This window comes from Panthera leo, chromosome A2 (assembly GCF_018350215.1).
Source record: "Panthera leo isolate Ple1 chromosome A2, P.leo_Ple1_pat1.1, whole genome shotgun sequence".
NCBI lineage: Eukaryota > Metazoa > Chordata > Mammalia > Carnivora > Felidae > Panthera > Panthera leo.
Window position 1 is genome coordinate 103,336,690 of NC_056680.1, and position 21,311 is coordinate 103,358,000.

General features: G+C 37.5%; 1 pseudogene; it reads left to right on the forward strand.

Annotated features, from left to right (window-relative positions):
- Positions 1 to 4,080: 4,080 nt before the first annotated feature.
- Positions 4,081 to 21,311, forward strand: part of LOC122213183 — a 47,671-nt pseudogene continuing 30,440 nt past the window's right edge.

Here is a 21,311-nt window from a genome sequence, read left to right on the forward strand (position 1 = left end):
ATGGAGCCGTGGTGTCTCCCCTTTGATGTCCCTGGCAATGCATGACTGCCACTCTTTTAGGGGCCCGTACAGTGTCTAAGAGTTCAAGGATTTCCTTAGCATATTTTATGTCCTTCCCTCCTGAGTTTATTAGACCCTTCTCTTTGTATAAGGCCCCATGTACATGGAGGATGGTGAAGGCATACTTAGAGTCTGTGTATATATTAACACATATCCCTGCCGCCAGTTGGAGGGCTCGGGTTAGTACAATGAGCTCTGGTTTTGTGCTGAAGTCCCCTTTGTCAGGGGCCCGGTTTCAATGACAGAATTCAGGGTCACTATGGAATAACCTGCAAGGTACTCTCCCTTCTTTAGGAAACTGCTAGTACCAGTGAAATATTCAGCCTCGAGGTCCTTGAGGGGCTGGTCCCTTAAGTCTGGTCGGCTGGAGAACACCTCATCCATGACTTCAATGAAGTCATGGTCTGGCTGGCCCGGCCCAACAGGAAGTAGGGTTGCAGGGTTCAGGGTCCTCACTACTTCTAGGTGAATGTGTGAGTTCTGACAAAGCATTCCATGATATCTGACCATCCTGGCATGGGTTAGCCACTATTGTTCTTTGTATTCCATTAATGTCAATACTGAATGTGGCACTGGGACTGTCAATCCTTGTCCCATGGTTAACTCATCAGCTTCAGACACTAAGAGGGCTGCGGAGTCAAGTTGCTTGGAGGGATATGCCACTAGGTGATGCCACGACCCCAACATCTGAGTTAGGACTCCCACTGCAATACTAGTGTGCTCCTGGACATGCAGAAAAAAAGGCTTGGTTGTGTCTGGCAGTCCTAAACCAGGCGCATTAGTAAGGGCTCCTTTTATTTCCTCGAAGGCCTTTTGCTGTACTGATTCCCATATCAGGGTTCCCTCTCTCCCTGCCTTTGTAGCCTCATTGAGGGGTTTTGCCAGGACTGAAAAGTTAGGTATCCAGATTCTATAGAAACCTGCAGCCCTGAGAAACTCCAAGCCTGGCATTGGGTTGTTGGGGCCGGGATCAAGCAAATAGCCTGTTTTCTCTCTGGGCAGAGTTAGTGCTGCCCCTGGGACAGGTGGAAGCCGAGATATTTAACCTTTTCCTGACAGATTTGAGCCTTTTTCCTAGAGAATTGTAACCAGTTTTCCACAGGAGGGTAAGGAGCTGCTGAGTCCCTTCCATGCAGCCCTCCTGGGACCTTCCAGCCAGCAGTAAATCATCTACATACTGAAGCAGGACACAGCAATATTGATCCACTGGGAAGCCTTTTAAGTCAGGGGCTAATGCAGTGCCGAAAATGGTTGGGGAGTTTTTGAACCCCTGAGGCAACCTGGTCCAAGTTAACTGGCTCTTGTTACCATTTTTAGAATCCTCCCATTGGAAGGCAAAGATCAATTGGTTCTGGGGGGCCAGGTGGGTGCAGAGAAAGGCATCCTTAAGGTCCAAACAGGTGAAGAAGGTAGCTTCAGCAAGAATGAGACCCAAAAGTGTATAGGGGTGCGGGACCAATGGGTGTGTGGTGACAGTTACCTGGATTACTGCTCACAGGTCCTGAATTGGCCAATAGTCATCTGTGCCCGGTTTTTGGACAGGCAAGATGGGTGTGTTCCAAGGTGACTGGCACGGCAGGAGGATCCCATACTTTAAAAGTTTCTCCAGGTGCTTTTGGATTTCTTTCTGTGCCTTGTGAGGGATAAAGTATTGTCTCTGGAGGGTGGGCTCTGCCCGGGCTTCTTCCTTGAGACTATAGAGACGCCACTCTTTTCCTTGGGGAATCGTGAGAGTCATAATCTTTGCTTCTGGTTTCCATAGGGTCAGAGCAGCCTGCCCCCAAGAGCTGAAAGTTATCCAAGCCTGTGCTTGTCCAACAGGTCATGGCTTATTAAAGCTGTGGGGCAGTTGGGGAGGTACAGGAATTCATGGATGACTTCACAGCCACCTAAATTGTATCCCCGTCAGCAAGAAAGGATAGCACATCTGACTGCCTGTGGCCCCACTTGTCTCTGTGAGAGGGGGCCCATGGGTTGGGTCACTACTGAGTGTTCTGCTCCAGCATCCACCATAAAGTCAATGGGTTGCCCTCCCCCCCCACCCCCACCTGCCACATTCATTCAGACCATGGGCCCCTGAGGGCCTAGCAAAATAGAGCCCGGCCTTTCCTAGTCCTCCTCATAGTCCTCCATGGTGGTTATCCCCACAGAATCATCTTTGGGGACCCTATGAGGCTTGGGGCCAGTTGGTACAGGCCCTGGACCACATGGCCTCTTTCTGCTTGGGTCTTGCTGAGAACTGTCCAGTCGCTGGGGGCATTCACTTTTCCAGGGCCCTCCTGACGGCAGAAAGCACACTGATTCTGTCCTAATTTTGGTTCAGGGTGAGACCCTCCCTGTCGTTCCACCTTCTGGCCCTTTCCCCATGGGGCACCTTTCTAGGAGCATTCCTACCACTCCACCAAGGCAGCAGCTAACAAGTCTGCCTGTTTTTGCATCTTTCGGCGTTCTTCCTTCGGTGCTACCTGGTCACAGTTAACAAACACCTAGGTTGCTACTTCTAGCAACTGACTGGCATGCTGGTGAAACCCTCTGGTTTTTGCGGTTTGTGCCGAATGTCCCCCTGGGCCTCACCTACAAAAGCTGCACTATCTCCTGGTTAGCAGGTGCTTCGGAATCAAAGGGGGTGTGGAGACGAAATGCCTCACATAGTGTCTCATAAAACTGGCTCAGGTTTTTCTCAAGTCCTTGGAGCACTTCTGATGTTTTACTTATATTTATGCCCCCCCCCCCCCATCCTCATGCCATTTAGAAGGGCTTATTAGTACCTTTCAGTCCTTGCAAACCCTCCATCTATACTGGCGTCATTTGTATCCCATTTGGGGTCCTCCCCAGGGAAGTGAGCCCAACTGTAGGCCTGGGGGCCTAGTGTTCCACCTGGGGCATTCTCTAACCATTTTAGGGCTGCATAGGTAATGCGGTGATGCTCCTCTGTATCGAAGAGGGTTAGAAGACGTTGTCGGCAGTCCATCCAGGTAGGTTTTTGGGTGTGAATTATGGACTGAATTAGGTTGATCATAGCCTGGAGTTTCTCCGTATAGGAGGGGGTATGTTGCTTCCAATTTAAGAGTTCTGTAGTGACAGACACAAAAACACGCTGGCCTCCTTGGGTCTGGCCTTCCTGATCATAATAGATGGGTCCCCTGGTTTCCCTCAGTGACATCTGTAGAGCTCCCCGGTGCTGCTGCAGGGAGTGGCTGCCTCCGCTGGCCTGATTCTCTAGTGCAGTCCAGAAGGCATATGCGGGGTTAAGACTGGTGGTCCGGGTGGTTCAGTCATGGTCAGGGAGGCTGGTGGTGCTAGAGGTGGTGAGGCCTCGGGACTAAGGGCAGACTCTGACAGGGTTTCAGCAGTGAGGGCTGCTGGGAGGCACAGGTGGCAGTGAGGGGTACAGTGGGGCATATGGTGGTGGGATTTCTTTAGGTTCTCCTGACAGTATGGGCTTTTTAATTTCTGGCCAGTATTTGGAAGAAGCCGTGACGCGAGACATCATAACTTTACAGCTTTCTTCAATAGAGACTTTTAGCCAAGGTGGCCGAGATAGGATCAGGTCTTGCCAACAGTCAATGTAAGGAAACTGGTCAGAGTGTCCTGGGTCCCCTGCAATGACCCTGATCACTGGGCCAACTAGTTCCTTATCAAGTGAGCCCTCAGAGGGCCAGCCCACCCCAAATGATGGCCAATCAATTTTACAGAATGTCCTGGGCTTTCTGGAAGTTAATTTCACACCATAATTTCCTGAATATCCCTTTTTGAAATTCCTCATCATACACTCTAGGGGAGTCAGTTTACTCTGTTTTTCACCCATTTCCTTCCCCTAACAGACAACTTTGATACACATGAGGGGAAAAAAAGAGGAAGGAGGGGGGACTATTTTGGAGAGGACACACAGTTGCTTTGTCTGTTTCCGGCCACTCTCATCTCAGAGATATTTCAGGCACCTCTTAGCATTGGTGGGTTCAGTTTCAATCCCTGACCTGGATCAGACTCTTAGGGAAGTCTGACACTGCCTTAAGCCGTATGAGGTTGCCACGGAACCTCGGATCAGGACTTGTCAGGACTCAACTCTCGCTTCAGCCTTTGGTCAGGTGGGAACCTTTCTGTTGTCGGTCTCATTCAAACACATTCACAGAAGGACTCCAACCCATTGCCCTACATTCAGCGCCTTAGAGTTGTGGCTTTGTTCCTCTTCCCTTGTGGTACTACTAGGGCAACCTGGGGGGATAATCAGGTTCCCCTTCTGCCTCTTAGCGGCAGGTCTGCCAAAACCAACCTGGTTTCTTACCAGTCTGATGGGCAGCATTCCGTAAGCTGGTTCCTGGGCCTCATGGGTTCCTTTGGGCACACACAGGGTATTTGCCCCTGTGCACTGGTATAGGCTAATCTCTTAAGCAACAAATGGTCCACTGGCACCAGGTGAGGTTGCTTCTCCTAGCGCTCAGAGGTTCATACCCTGGGGGCAAAGGAGGTGGAAACACACCATGGCAAGTTCCCAAATAACGTAGCAGGATTCTCTTTGACACTGAGGCTTACTTTCCAGGAAGCAAGTTTATTTGTGGTGCTCAGTTGGGTTCGTACCTGAAGAACTGAGTCCCGAACGCCATGTGGCATAGTTTTTTTCATACATTCTCTATTTCTTTGTCTCCAATATACGGTAACACAGACATGCAGTCTGATTAAGTGGTCTCATGTTACAAGGTCGTGAGGGATGTTGTCACTCTGTGTACAGCCAGGTTGCCTTGAGGTTTTGTTTTGTTTTTTTCTCCTTAGGGAGAGGAACTTACCACATGGTAACTTACATTGATTGACTTTCAAATGATAAACCAATCTCACATTCCTAGAATAAACATTACTTATTCATGATCTATTATTAATTTTATATATCCCTGGATTTGGTTTGCTAAAATTTTGTTTTAAGGGGTGCCTGGGTGGCTTAGTCGGTGGAGCGTCCAGCTTCACCTCAGGTCATGATCTCCCGGTTTCTGAGATAGAGCTCCGCATAGGGCTTGCTGCTGTCAGCATGGAGCCCACTTCTGATCTTCTGTTCACCTCTCTCTCTGTCCCTCCCCTGCTCTCTCAAAAATAAAATATTTTTAAAAATTTGAATATTTGCATCTATGTTCCTGAGAAATAGTGATTTGTGGTCTTTATTTGTAATATCTTTGTCTAGTTTTAGTATCACAGTAATGTTCTTTCTTTTAGAATAAAATACAAACTGTTCTCTCTTTTTCTGTTTTCTAGAAGAGTTTCTGAGTAATTGATGTTTCCTTCTAGATATTTGGAAGAATTCACCAGTGAAGCCACCTGGGCTTGGAGTGTTCTTTATCAGAACATTTTTTAACTAAAAATTTAGTTTCTTTAATATGTAGGGGAATATCCAAGTTATCTATTTCTTTTTGAGTGAGCTTTGGTAGTTTGTGGCTTTCAAGAAATTCTGACTTGTTAAATTTATTCAATTTATTGGTTCTCAATTCTGTGGAAACTCTATCAAAGTAGTTGTTTGGAACAATCAAGGGATTTATCTCATTTATTTTCCATCTCTCAAGGATCATTTTCTTTTATTGCCTAATATCCAATGTCTTAAAAACTTCATGTATTTTGTATGTCTTTTGTTTTTTCAGGAAGGAGAGAAAATTCAGTTCTTGTTTCTCCATTTTGATCAGAGACAGAGGAAGGGGCCCAACTATTTTAAAATTAAAATTTTAAATAGAATAAAAAGTTTCTTAGAAGTCAGTTTGTTGGGAGTCACTGTGCCAGCCCACATTCATGAACTTGAGTCCACTTCCATCTATTCTGAGGAGTTATGTGCTTACTAAATTATATTCGTATTAATAACACTTTCCCTAAATGAGATTAATTGGATTGGGCTTCTTGTCCTCATTTAACTAAGAAAATATGAAGAAGTCTATATTAACTCACTATTGGTAGTATCCCTCCTTTCCAAGACCAATCCTTTCTTAAAAGGAGAGGGAGTCTTTTCTTCAAGAGAGTACCAGAGATGATTTCGACATAAGAAACTCCTAGTCAGTTTTATTATTTGTAATTTAGGGCCTTATCCTGGATCAACAGTGAAATTGTTGTTGGATAAAATCACAGTTCCAAAGAACAAGAAAGAGCCACAATGTTGGCTGTGTTACTAACCAGAATAGCAATACATTATAACTACCAAAGGAATGTTTGCTTTATAGAAGCAAGAAATCCCTTATTTTCCTATTTGTTTGCTTATAATTGTTTATAGTTATGAAATATGGCAAAGCAGGTCAAATTCAATAAACCTTTTTAATAGTACACATATGCACTGTTTAAGCAAAAATCCTGACATCTGGGTAGAATATGAAGAAAACAAAAATATTTTTGCAGCCTTATATTTAAAACAGGTTGTACACTGACAGACCAATTTTCTTTGTGAGCCACCAGTGCTCAGCTGCTCTGTTATACATAGCTTCTTTTAAAATTTAATCTTACTCCCTCCAAATGTTTTTATTTTAAATATACATACATATATGACACAATAATAAGATGATACTACTTAAGTTTAAATCATTAGTTTTAAAATATAATTATTCCTATAAGCATAATTTAAGACAGTATTTTCACTCCACTAGTTTTATCCTCCTAAAAATATTAAGAATAACAAATAAGAGTATATAGGTAAAAATTATTGTGTGGTGACTATACTGTTGCTAGTGTCCCTACTTCCCAAGTATCACATCCTCTGTTGTAAGAAGTTTCTATTTATTTTAATTACTTAAACATTTCTAAGCCTTAGGTCTTAAAGTTAATTAAGTCTGAAGTCTTGGAGTTAATTAAGGGTTTTAGAATTACAATTTAAGCTGACATTAAAGAACAGTAAATCTACTTGCTCTTAAATGCTTATCCCTAAAATTTTACTCAGATAATACAAATAAGGTAATTGTGGAGTCAGGTAATTTTTAGCATTGCTTGAACTCTATAAAAACAATGTTTAAGATGTTCATTATTTTAACTCAACATGGTTTTATATACATATTTGCATCTTTGCAATCTTAAAATCTCATTGTAATTAGTGATTACGTATCTGATCTATATGACAAACGCAAGTTGTTGCCAATAAATTAGGCTCCTGTCAGAAAATAAATTAGAATCTTAGATGAACTAAAATGTTGTTTGCATTTTATCCTGCACTGTAATAATATTTCATTTGTACATGTATTACCATAATTAGGAGTATTAAATAATGTAATTTTATATAAAGTATTTATAAAATATTTATCAATAATTAAAACATTTCTGTACTAATATTTTTAAAAATTTTCTTTGAGTAATGATAAAAACTCAATACAGAAATGTTTCGTCGGGCGCTTGGATGGCTTAGTCAGTTAAGCCTATGACTCTTGATTTCATCTCAAGTCATGATGGTTGGTGAGACTGAGCACCAGCCCTGCATTGGGCTCTAGGCTGATAGTGCAGAGCCTGCTTGGGATTCTCTCTCCCTTTCTCTCTGTTCTGTCTTTGCTTGCACACACATGTGCTCTCTCTCTCTCTCTCTCTCTCAAAGTAAATAAATAAACTTAAAAAAATGTTTATTAAGGATGACCTGATGAGTGTTTATCTTTCATTTTTTTTTTTGGTCTTAGTCACCAGGATCTTTTTTTTAATTAAAATTTATTTTCTTTAGTGTTTATTTATTTTTGAGAGAGAGAGAGAGAGCATAATCAGGGGAGGGGTAAAGAGAGAGGGAGGCACAGAATCTGAAGCAGGCTCCAGGCTCTGAGCTGTCAGCACAGAGCCTAAAGCAGGGCTTGAACTCACAAACTGGGAGATCATAACCCCAGCCCAAGTCCAAAAGGTGCCCTACCAGGATCCTTACCATTAAATATAATTCAGGGGTTTCCTTTTCAGGGATTTTTGTCCCTTTCTGGTAAGGGGAACATAATTATTTTTATGCTTTTAAAAATTTTTATTTATTTATTTCTAGGGGGAAGGGGCAGAGAAAGAGGGAGAGAAAGAGAACCACAAGCAGACTCTGCACAGTCAGCATGGAGTCCAGGGCGGGGCTTGAACTCACAAATGGACCGTGAAATAATGACCTGAGCCAAAATCAGTCATGACCTGAGCCTAAATTAAGTGTCTGACCCTTAACCGACTGAGCCATCCGGGCGCTGGAACATAATTATTTTTAGAACCAACCATGGAAAACTTTATTGCAACACAATCAATATGTAGGTTATTATTTCTACTTAGGTTTCGTTTTTTCAATCATCTATTTCTTTGCCAATATAGAGGTGAATCAAAAGGGCTTGACATTTACTGGGGATTTTGAAATGGATTTGGACTAATTCAGGCATCTCTGAAATCTCTGTACTTGCATGGATTTTCTTAATTGTTACATTTCTCAAACTAACACTTATTTTTTGTAGATTTCTTATTGCCTTCTAAGATGTTATATTGGCAATGTTCTTTTTGTTTTTGTTGTTGGCAATGTTCTGATGCACTTTCAATCTCATCCACAGTGGCTTTTTAGCAATTGAACTTTTGCTCTTCACTAAGCTTTGAATTTTAGAACTTAGCCTTAAAAAGTATCAGTCAAAATGTTCCTATCTTATTTTAGGATATGAGATATCAGAATGTTCTAAACATAACTAATAGTAGCAGACTTAGTAATTTGATATTGGCTTTCCAGAGTTTTGTATACATTTTTATATTTTGGTTCATACAGAGATAATTTAGGTTCTTTATTTGGAAGAGTAGTTTTAAAATTGATTTTGTTTATTTACTTAATCTTTTAATTTGTTTAATTATTTAATCTTTTAATTATTTAAAGAATTATTTAATTAAAAGAGTAATCTTTTAATCTTTTAATTTATTTAATCTTTTAAGTTATAAAGATTCTACAAAAACTTCCATATGAATTACCCTTCCTATAGATGCTGCAAATGTTAACATTTTAATCACACTTGCTTTGTTATTTTCTATGTAAATATGCATATAAGTATTAAAATTTTTGAAACATTTAAGAATAAGTTGCAGATCTATAATACTTTAAAGCACCATCAACACTTCAGTGTATATTCCTTATTAAGGGATACATTTTCTTATATCACCATTGCACAATTATCAAAATCAGAAAGTTAACACCAACACAATACTATTGTCTAATCCAAAAAATCTCATTCAGATTTCATTGTCTCACTAATATCCTTTAGGGCACACATGAGATTACAGGATCCAATCAAGGAACATATGTTGCATTTAACTTTCATGTCTTTTTAGTTTCCCTGAGTCTGCAACAGTTTCTAAATCATTCTTTTTCTTTTATTCCCTTGATATTTTTGAGTAGTGAGGTTCATTTATTTTGGTAAAATCTTCTTCACCTTAGTATTATCTGAGGTTTTTCATCTTGATTAAATTCGAACTCTATAGTTTTGACAAGAATATCACAGAAGTGATGTTTTGTTCTTCTCAGTACATACTATCATGAGGCACATGACATTTGTTTTTCCTATTACTGGTGAACTTAACTTGGATCACTTGGTTAAGGTCATGTTTGCCAGGTTTCTCTTTGCTGTAGCTAAAATGCCTTCATGGGGATTTACTTTAAGACCTTGTCAATACCCCTTTTCTCATCAAACTTACATCCACTAGTTTTAGTATCTATTGATGATATTTGCCTAGAGGAATTATTAAGTGGTTGTTAGATGGTGATTTGTCTAATTCCAATATTCCTTCTTCATTTATTACTTGGCCAACTACTGTAAGGAAGAACAGTCTTCTTTCCCTCTATTTATTAGTATAAATTAATGGACTCATGGACTCATTTAATGGGATATAATCCATTATTATTATTGTTATTATTTATTTTTATACTGAAATTGTTCTTCCTCTTGCCAGTGTGAACCTTTGTGCCCTTTTGCCATTTCCCCATCATTCTCTGAGCACTGCTCTACAAAGCAATCAAACAGTATTTAAGAGGACTTCACACTTGAGACTTGTGTTGTCTTTTTGAGAATACATTGCCTCCATGTTCTAGGTCAGACCCTGACTTCAAGAAATTTTGTCACTATTTGATTTGAAGCTTCTCAGCTTTGTTATAGTCATATTAAAAGCGACCTTCAGTGGTCATATTGATAGATTAAAAATGGCCATAGAGTCTTTGCAGGCCCTTCCATCAAGCTTTGTGACTTGCTTTGACTAATAATATGTGGCAATTTCTACTTTCACCTTCTTGAAATTTTGCTCTGAGATCACCATGCAATAAAGTTAGTCTAGCCTATTGGAGGATGAAAGGCTACCCAAAGGAAAACCAAAGCTCCCAGTGAGAACAAGGACCAACGTCTGACATGCAAGTGAGGCCATCATGTATGTTCTAGCACACATGACCCTCCAACTGTATTGGCTGCATGAGTGAACTCAGGCAAAACCAGCAGAAACATTTGGCCAAACCACAGTATTGTAAAGAATAATAAACTTTAAAAAAATCTTTCAAATATTGGGATTGCTTGTTACATAGCAATAGTTAATATACCATTGTAAATTCAAATGATCTCTAATAATTACATGTTCTTAATTATCTTAGACCTTTTCTCTATATGCATACATAGATAAAAAGTCCTCTTGAGTCCCCTTGGGGGGGACTTGACTGGAGATCTATTTGTTTTGAGTCAGATAACCCCATGGTAACACAAATGATGAACCCTGCAACTAATGACATTTTTCATGGAGTATTATTTTTACTTAAAAGAAAAACACAGGTTATTCAGACTTGGGCAATTGGCAGACATTTCTCTGAAAATGAATTAAGTATCACTTCAAGAAAAACATCTGAGGAATGCCTGGCTGGATCATTCAGTAGAGCGACTCTTAATCTTGGGATTGTGAGTTTGAGCCCCATGTTGGGTGTAGGGATTACTTAAAAATAAAATCTTAAAAAAAAAAAAGAAAACAGAAAAAAATATCTGATAGTATTTGTTGCCAATGATGAAATTTCAAGTAAAATTTTTGAATTTAGGAAACTTGTATCTGTTACTAAGAGCTTCATAACTTAATAATCTTTTTAAAGTTTGGTGATGATATCAATTAAAATGATTCTTTTGTTTTATTTTATAATAAAATTTGTCAGCATTTGGAAGGTCTGCATAATTCAGTGAATACACATTGTCCAAATGACAAATGCATGATATTATAAAATCATTATGTGTCAAAAAGATCCACTTAAGCAAAGTAGAACAATAGATTTTAATATAATGACATATAAGAAGTTCATTCATATGGTATCACGTTCCACATACCAACTAACATTTTAAAAACTGCCAGTTACAGAGTTTTAGTGTCAAAGAATATTCACAATTGTCTGAAAAGTTATTAAAGAATTCTCTCCTTTCCAACTATTTATCCATATAAGTCTGGATTTTCTTCGTTACTTAAACCAAAATAACATATTACAATAGGCTGAACATAGAAGCAGGTATGAGAATATGGCTTATCTTCTATTAAATCCAACAATAAAGAGTTTTCCAAGAAAATAAAACAATGCTAGTCTTCTCCTTCAGTATATTTTTGTTCTAGGGTGCCCCGTGGCTCAGTTGGTTGAGGAACCAACCACCTCTTGATTTTGGCTCAGGTCATGATCTCATAGTTTATGAGTTCAAGCCCCACAGCCAGTGCTGCACTGACAGACCAGAGCCAGCTTGGGATTCTCTCCCTTTCTCTCTGGCCTTCCCTGATTCATGGTCTCTCTCTCTCTCTCTCAAAAAGAAATAAACATTTCATATATATGCATATATATATATGCATATATATTTGTATATGTATATACATTCTGGAAAATGTTAGTTCTTTTTCATAAAATATGCTATTTAGGCTAATATGAAATTGTTTTATTAGTTTGTAAAATAATAAATATTTACAATTTTTCTTAGTTTTTATTTACAATATATTAAAAAATCAGTGGATAAAACTCCTATAAAAAAAGCTGTTTGGAATCCTCAATTCTTTTTAAAAGTATAAAGGAATCCTAAGACCAAAAGTTTGAGAATAGCTGCTCTCAGCAAATGGGGAGTTATATATCTAAAAGGTTTTCAGAAAATTTCGCTGACCATAAACACAAGGGCTTACAAGTAACTTACTAGATATGTAGGCAAACATATAGAGACTCCTGAGTGAAATATAATATTCTAGCCAAAAGACAGACGCAAATGTGTCCAAGAACAATCTCAATCTTGGCAGGAAAAAGACAATATATGATCATGAATTCCTCACATATCTCTAGAATTCCTGAACCAAAACCTTAAGATTTTGGTAAACATCTATCTAGTTCCCCTGTCTGAGGGAACCTGATATTCCCTATATGCCAAATCATGTGCTCTTGCTCTGGAGGAAGTCACTGATAGGACCCACACTACAGTCCCACATTACCTTTATCAGCTCTTACCTCAGATGGCAAGATGTCTCAAAAGTAATCATCTTTTAAAATGGCTGAGTAATAGGCCTCCAAATATGCCAGTGCTCTAATCCCTGAAATCTATGAATATGTTATGGCAAAGGAGACTTTGCAGATATAATTAAGACATTAAGAGAGACATTATCCTGGATTATCTGGGTGATAGAATCTATGAGCCTGTAAAAGTAGAGACTTCCTCTGGCTGCAGATGGAAGAGATGGGGCTGAAAGAAAAGTCAGAACAATTTGAAGTATGAGAAGGACCTGATGCATTGTTGCTAGTCTGAAGATGGAGGGGGCACACATGACAAGGGAAGGAGGCAGAATTTTTTTTTAATTAATTGGGGTTAACTAATAACCTGAAAAAGGTTATTTCAGTCCTATAACCACACAAACTGACTTTGTTTAGCAACCTGAATGAATTCATAAGATTCAGCCTCAGAGCCTCTAGAATGGAACACAGCTAGCTGACACCTTGATTTCAGCCTATGAGACTCTTAAACAGAGGAACCAAGCCACCCAGTACCTGGACTTCTGACCTAAAGAATCATAAGTTAATAGATTGGTGTTGTTTTAAGATGCTAATTTGTAGTCATTTGTTATTGTGGCAATAGAAAATGGATATAGTACCCATTGGACTTTGACATATGAGCATTCTGAAAATGAGCCCAGTTTTTCACAGCTCAGCAGCACCTTCCAGTTGAAGCTCAGAATCTAGAAGGTTAGGACAATAGAAAGGATCTCACCAGCATGCTTGTACTGTTCCTTCATCCCTTTAACTCTGGTGGGTCCTTTTGAGAAAAGTGATCTTAATGGGTTCTCCAAGACTGTTATAAATACTTTTGATGATAGTCACGAGCTCATGTCAACATTTTATTACAATTTTGCAACAACTGAAAAGATCTCTAGCAAGCAGCTCAGAGATTTACTTCAGTAGTGATATTTATAGAAATAAAAAAAAAACAAAGGATGGTTCAATAATCATGGATGTAACAGACAGAAAGGGAAGCAAGTATCTGGTTAAAGGTCAAATGACAGTCAACTGGAATATACATATTCCAGATATAAACTGGATTATATTGCACTGAAGGTGCTGTCCAAGTCAAGTGTGGGACTGTTTTTTCTTCTGCAATGCTCTTTACTTCCCTCTTGACTGAATTAACTTCTATTCACATTTCTTAGGTCATATCATGTATTACTTCCTCACAGACACCTGTAATGACCTTTCTAATTCCTAGATCCCTCTTTGCACCCATAATGTACTTCATGCCTCCAAAACTCTCCTTACACAGGCAATTTTACATTTGTGCCATCCATTATGTAAACAATGCCTCTTTCACTTACTGGACTTTAAACTCCCAATGGGCAGGGGCTATGACTATTCTTGTTTATTATTATTTCTTCAGTGCTCAGTAGTGCTGTCCACATAGGAAAGGCTTAGTACATAGATTTAAATGAATAAATGAATATTATACCATTTAAATGAGGTCATATATATGAATATCCTTAATAGGAATATTGAAATTTTATCTTTCACAGTGGTTCACCGTCACTTGTGAAGACCAGTAAGAGGTACAGTATGAATGTATGAGAGCAATTGCTTTAGTTCACTGTGTTAAAAAAGAAATTTTGGTCGGATTTAGATAAACTCTGATGAGAAATTGGACCATTTTGTAGTTAGAGAAAATTTGGCCTTTAACAAGTTTACTGAAATCAAATAGAAAATCAGAAGTGAGATTATATTCTTAGGTTTTTCATCTATTACTTTAATAAACAAAAAAAGCACCCTTAGGAAAAGAAAATAACTTTTTACATTGCCAAGTAGCGACTGCAAAATGCTAATAGGAATGGGACTATATCTATAAACAGAAAATTTAGTTTTCTTGATTATAAATAGGATAATATACTGGGTGTTCTACAAAGCTCATATATGCAGGGAGGGTTTTGTCAAGTCTTTGTTTTAGTGGCTTTCTATTCAGGATATGAAATATTGAGCCCACCATGCCTTCTCCCATTCTTCTCCACACTCCATTCTGCTGGTCACCTACTTATTCTTTTAGTGAATAGCTGTAAAATATCATGGTGCTTAGAAAAATCTCTTTGTAAATGTTTTTCTTGCTTTCTTTAGCCAGGAGCCAAAAATATCATGTGTTTCTGTTTTGGGAGTGTAACAAAAAGAGCTTCTGAAAAATACGGATGGTGTAGCTGAGATAGGATGGCAGTATTTTTTAGAAACACGTTTTTATAGAACCAGATGGTCTAGTATATTCTCAAACAAATATGTCACCTATAATTTGATGAATATCTTCCAAAGGAAAATAATTTTTTCAGTAGATAACAGATGGTATCAGTCAAAAGCATATCGAGACACTTTAAGAAAAACTTGATGGCTCAAGTGATTTAACCAACAGGATTTTCTTCAATGTACCAAGCATGTTTTAGGGTCTAAAATTTGTCATCTGCAAATAATTCAGCCTCATTTCCAAACTTCACTCCATGGAGAATTGAATGCAACCTGTTTTATATGCTAACTATAAAAATGATGAAAATTCTAAAGTTGTTTTCTGGCTGTGTTTTTGAAGTATCCATTATATTATGCTAAAAGAAAAAAAGTACATATATAAGTGTCTTAAAACTATAAACAATTTATACTCAAATATAAAAAATATTTTAATAGAACTGAACTACATTTTACCTATGTGTAAGGTTATGTTACTAGTGACCCTTTCGTTAGTGCTTTTCTTAAAGCTGTAGATATATGAACATAACAGAAAAAAGTTCTGAAGCTACAGATATAAATTATTGAGGAATACTTAGAATATAAGAATGTAAGTCATTTATTTTGCTCTGGTTTTGACACATGGTACTGTAACAGGACCATGGTTCAAAAACCCAACATAGTGGTATGTTGATAGTAAGATCTAATGACATATATAAACATGGGAGGTAGGAGGTACAGTGAAAATTGGAATATTGTCTTTTTTCATGCCTTATATCTATATATGAACTAAAGTGGGACCACATAATTTATCATTAACCTGTGATATGTTTTTGAGTAAAAGGGAAACTGCTTGTAGTTACTTAATCATTGCAAACATAAACTGGGACTGTCCAGGGAAAATTGGTCTGTCTGTCTATCTATCTATCTATCTATCTATCTATCCATCCATATCTATCTATCTATCTTTCTATCTATCTATCTATCTATCTATCTATCTATCTATCTATATCTATCCATATCTATCTATCTATCTATCTATCTATCTATCTCTCCCAGGTATACACAATTAGTGCCATGATAAAAGAATCTACTGCTTTCTAATTGGCATGTTTTGGAAAGTGGTCACATCTTTGCCACTTTAGACCTGGTTAGGTGGGGCAAACACAATTATTTTATATTATCTAGAGTATCATTACTATTTCCAGATACTGTTCAACATTATAGGCAAAAGACTTGTTTTTGAGACCATATGCGATTCTATTTCTTAACGTGGATCTCAAATAATTGAACATGTTTGTTCGTTTGAGTGTAATAAGGTTGAGATTACGGTTACACGTATGATATAATGGAGTATGGGAAGACAACAATTCCACTATAACAAATTTTAAAAAGAAGATAAATTGCAAAATTATGTTTACAAAATATTAGACTGTATATCAGTAAGGAGAATACATGAACTGAAATTCCAGACAGGGAAGAGACTTTTCCTAGATGAGTTCACAATTGCCAGTCATTTTCTTCTTTGGGGGCATTTGCTTACTTGGTACAGGTATATGGGCCTTAGTCTAAACAGAGGGTAATCATGCTGAGGGGAAAACTGAGGATATTTAAAAAATTGAGATATAATTGACATATAACATTATGCTAAGTTTAAGGTGTATGATGTATTGATTTGATACATTTATATTGCAGTAAGATTGCCATTGTAGTATTAGTTAAACATCTCTGTTGTGCCATATAATTATCATTTCTTCTAGTGGTAGGAACAGTTAAGATTTAGTCTTTTAGCAAGCTTAATGTTTATACTACAGTATTGTTACCTATAATCACTTTAATGTGTATTGGATACTAGTATATACTCTTAAACAACATCACTCCTATTTTTCCATTTCCAGCCCCTGGTAACTACCATTCCACTGCTTTTTCATTTTGGTTCTTCTTTTTATTTTTTTTAAGTTTGATTCTTTTGGCAATTGTATAAGATAGTATGATTGATTGAATTCAGATTGGACTCAAAAGTATACTTCCTTTTTCCCATGAAACATAGATTAAGGACAAGGTCAAGACTTCTAAAACACAGGTAAAATTTCTTTCAGTTTCCTCATGTGTACAGACACAGCCCAGCTGGAGCAAGGGGGCTTGGCATGGCCAGTCTCCACATCAAAATATTTAACACATCACTATATTTGATATGTATTTGAAATAGTGTGAAACAGGAAACTATAAAGTTAAGCTCAAAATCTAGAAAGGATAGAATAGAATCTCCTATAGTTTTTCAGGGCTAAACAAAGACCTGCCAGAGTCTACAGAAATAGTACAGAACATCCAGGCCCAAAAAACACTTTTGAAGTAATGGTATACTGCATTTTACTAACACTGAAACCTAAGCCTGACTAAGTTAAATCCCTTTTTGGATTTAGGTAGCCAACTTTTCAACTTATCTGCCAAAGAGGGGAAAAGAATAACTATCCTTTGGGGGAAGTAATATCATCAGCAAGTGCTGCAAGTTACCCGCCCCTCCCCCCACCCCGACACACACACACACACACACACACACACACACACACACACACAATGTCAAGCATACAATAAAAATTATGAGACTATAACAAAGTAGGATAGTATGACCAATAAGCAAGAGCAAAAATACACAATAAAAGCAGATTCTCCCAGCTATTAACATATCAAATATTGCTAACAAAGACTTTAAAATAATTATTTTAAATACATTAAGAAATAGAGGAAAAGATGGACAAAAATGAATGAAAAAATGAAATATTTTTCATTTTTGACATCTTTATTGAGGTATAATTGTGAGTGTACAATTAAATTAGTTTTTAGTAATTTTATAGCATTATACAACTATCACTACAGTCAAGTTTTAAAACATTTTCATTACCCCTCCACATTCCCTCAACTCCTTATAGTCCACCTCCTGCCCCACTCTGCTTTCCTCAAGACTGAGGATTTTAATATAAGATTAGAAATTATAAAAAGAATAAAATTGACATTTAGGAGTAAAAATATAATATCTGAAAATCAGATTAGTTTGGTGGCTTAACACCAAACTGAATATAGTGGAAGATAGTGTTAGGAACTTGAAGACACATTAATAGAAACTATTTAAACCAAAGAGAGCAAAAATAATGAAGATAATAAATCAAAGTACAGGGGACACAAGGCACAAAGAAATTCTAGCATACATATATTGGAATTTCAGAAGGAAAATTGAGAGAGAATCGGAAAATTGGGAATAAGCAATATTTGTAGAGATAACATCTGGGAATTTTCCAAAATTAAAAGAAAGTATCAACTTTGTACAAAGGTACAAGAGACTTCAGTGGACTCTAATCATGTACAAAGAAGTCTATATCTAGGCACATGATATTAAATAGGTGAAAGTCAATATATAATAAAAAGCTTAAAATCAGCCAGAGGCAAAATAAACACACCTTATCTTTAAAGTAACAGCAATAAGGGTAATGACTAACTTTTTCTGTAGAAACTGTGTAATAAAATAGTCGAATGACATCTTTAAAGAGCCAAAAGGAAAATAATGACCAATACAGAATTTCATACACAGTAAAAATATTCTTGAAAATAAAGATGCTAGGTGTTATACGTTATCTCAGATTGTATTCTAGGACAGAAGAACAGTAGTGGAGCATATGGTGAAATATGAATAAAGTATGTAGTTTAATAGTAGTGTTAGTATTTTACTTTTGAAGTGTGCCATGGTTATGTCACATGGTAACATTAAGGGGGATCTGGGTGAAGGCTATAAACAGTACTACCTCTGCAATTTTTATGTAAATATAAAATCATTCAAAATAAATTGTAAAAAGAAGTTAAGATAAAATAAAGAAGTTCTCAGATAAAATCTGAGAATATTTGTCACAAGGTGAAGCAGACTCTATGATATGCTAAAGGAAATTCTTCACAGTAAAAGTTAGTGATTCCAGATGGATGCATAAAATGGCAGGAAGAAATAAAGGGCAATGGAAAGTGTAAATGTAGGGGTAAATATGAAAAGATACTGGTGTTTAAAACAAGAGAAATAATATCTTTGTGGTTTATAAAAATGGAAATATAAAGTATATGCCTATAAAGGCATAAATGTCAAGATGCATGTAAATGGAGTTAAGTTGTTGCCAGGTGATTTTATTGTTTGAAAGTGATGAAAGTACTAATGTTAGGATGATTGTGTGGAGGCAAAGATGAATATTGTAATTTCTAGGGAAACTTCTGAAAAGTAATAAAAATGTAAACAAACTAGCTAAAAGAAGAAATAAAAGGAAATTTAAAAAATTGATTAATTCTAAAGGAGGCAGGAAAAAATGAAAAAAGGAACAAAGACCATATGGAGCAAAGAGAAATGACTGTTGAGATGTTGTTAAATGCAACTACATAAGTTATTACATATAAATGGATTAGGCACTAGAAAGCAAATGGATTAAAAACCAAATCTGAGTATGTGCTCTGTAAAGAGATCCATTTTAAATATAGATATAGATTGAAAAGAAAAGGATAAGAGTCAAAAGAAAAGAAAAGGATAAGAGAAGCAGCCTGGGTCTTCCAGAGGCCCCACAGTTCACCCCAAGGCACCTCACATGCCATGCAAGGGGAGAGGAGCCCAGCGGTAGTTGATGCTATAAGCCCAGGAGGTGGCCAGGCCATGGGCAGATGTAGCCAGAGCTGGCACTGGTCATGATGCTGTCCCCTCCATTGTCACAGCCATAGCCAGCCCCAGCAACTCCAATGGCTTCAGTGGCCATGCTGGACCTGGGCAGCCAGCAGGAGCACTGGGAGATGTCCCAGAAGTGGCTCATCTTCCAGGGCACAACTAAGCTGCTGCTGGATACCTTCCAATACCAGAGCCTGGTGAAGCACACAGGGGACTGCTACTGTGGAGCTTTGAAGTTTGGGCCTCAGCAACTTGCACATCTTTGACTGCAATGGCAGCATTTGCAAGAAGAAGAATAAACACTTCTTTGTTCTGGCTTCTTGCTTCAGGCTTAAGAAGGGCCCTAACCAAATGCACATTCAACAGGCACAAAGCACAACATGCCTTCTGTAAGAGAAGTGGTATTCAGAGCTTTTACACTCCCTGTTCAAATCCCGGAGGCTCCAGAATTGCCCCCACACTGCCTGGATTGAGGGCACTGCCAGGGATGTGATCGTTGAGAAATCCAATGACATCTATTGGGAGAAAGCCATAATAGAGCATAAGACCATCAAGAACATGTCTAAAGGGTAAGCTCCTGCTTCTTCCTTCCTGAAAAGGAGGAATGATTGGGAAAAATAGCTTTGCTGTCCATGGTGCTCATGAATATGGCTGACCCAGGTTGCTGGTTCTGTTGGCTGGTGGTCTTGATCTCTGCAGACTGCTCTAACTACCAGTCTCTCTAGGCAGAACTTTGTGCTGCCCAAACTTTGATGTTGGCTGGTTGACATCCTACTTTCTCTTCCCAACTTTTGTATGATTTTTTACAAAATATTTTTAGCATTAAAACAAAACAAAGGGATGTAAGAAGACATATCATATGGACAAAGAAATTTAAGGTGGCTATAATAATGTAAGGCACAGAAGACTTTTCTATAAGAAATATTGAAAGATATAAAAAGATAATTAATAATGAAAAAAGGTCAATTAAAAAAGAAGTCCAAATAATCTTAAACCTGTATGTATTTAATGACATAGCTTTAGAATACATATAAAAATGGACAAAATTAATCGTGATTGTGAATTTATCTATTTCTCATTTTAATCTTGTCAGTTATATTCTAGATCTTGATCTTGGCAGTGATTGAATTTAACATTTGTGTACTGTATATGTTATACCTTCATAAAAACATTTATTAAATAAGTTAATAAAAATGTATTATAGGCCAATTATCCAGGTAAAAATTTAATATAGTATATTTCTTTATTATTTTGCCAAATCCTTGAGACTGAATAATGAATAATCCTATATTAAAGTTTGCTAGCATGTTTAAATGATGTTTAATAGAAAGAAAAGGTCCTAAAACTCATTGTAGTAATAAAGATATTGTGACACCCAGTGTTTATAAATGTTCCATTGTTCTAAAAACATAATTAGACATATGAGTTAAACTGTGTTTTAAAATATTACTTAGCAAATACATGATCTTGTTTATTTTTAAATTTAAAAAAAATTAAATTTCATTTTTTGATTAATTTTTAAAGCATTCTTTTTTTTAATGTTTTTAAATTTATTTTGAGAGAGAGAGAGAGAGAGAGAGAGAGAGCGCACAAGATCCAGAGGGGCCGAGAGAGAGGAAAAGAGACAGAGAATCCCAAATAGACTCCACACCGCCAGCACAGAGCCCAACACAGGGCTCGTCCTCACCAACCGTGATATCATGACCTGAGCTGAAGTCAAGAGTGGGGACTTAACTGGCTGAGCCACCTAGGTGCCCCTTAATTTTTTTATTGTAGAGAGAGGGAGAGGGAGAGAAAGTACACGTGCATGCACTTTTGAGTGGGTGAAGGGCAGAGAGAGAGAGAGGAAGAGAATCTTAAGCAGGCTCCACCCTCAATGCAGAGCCCTAGCAGGGGTTGATCCCACTATCCTGGGATCATGACCCAAGC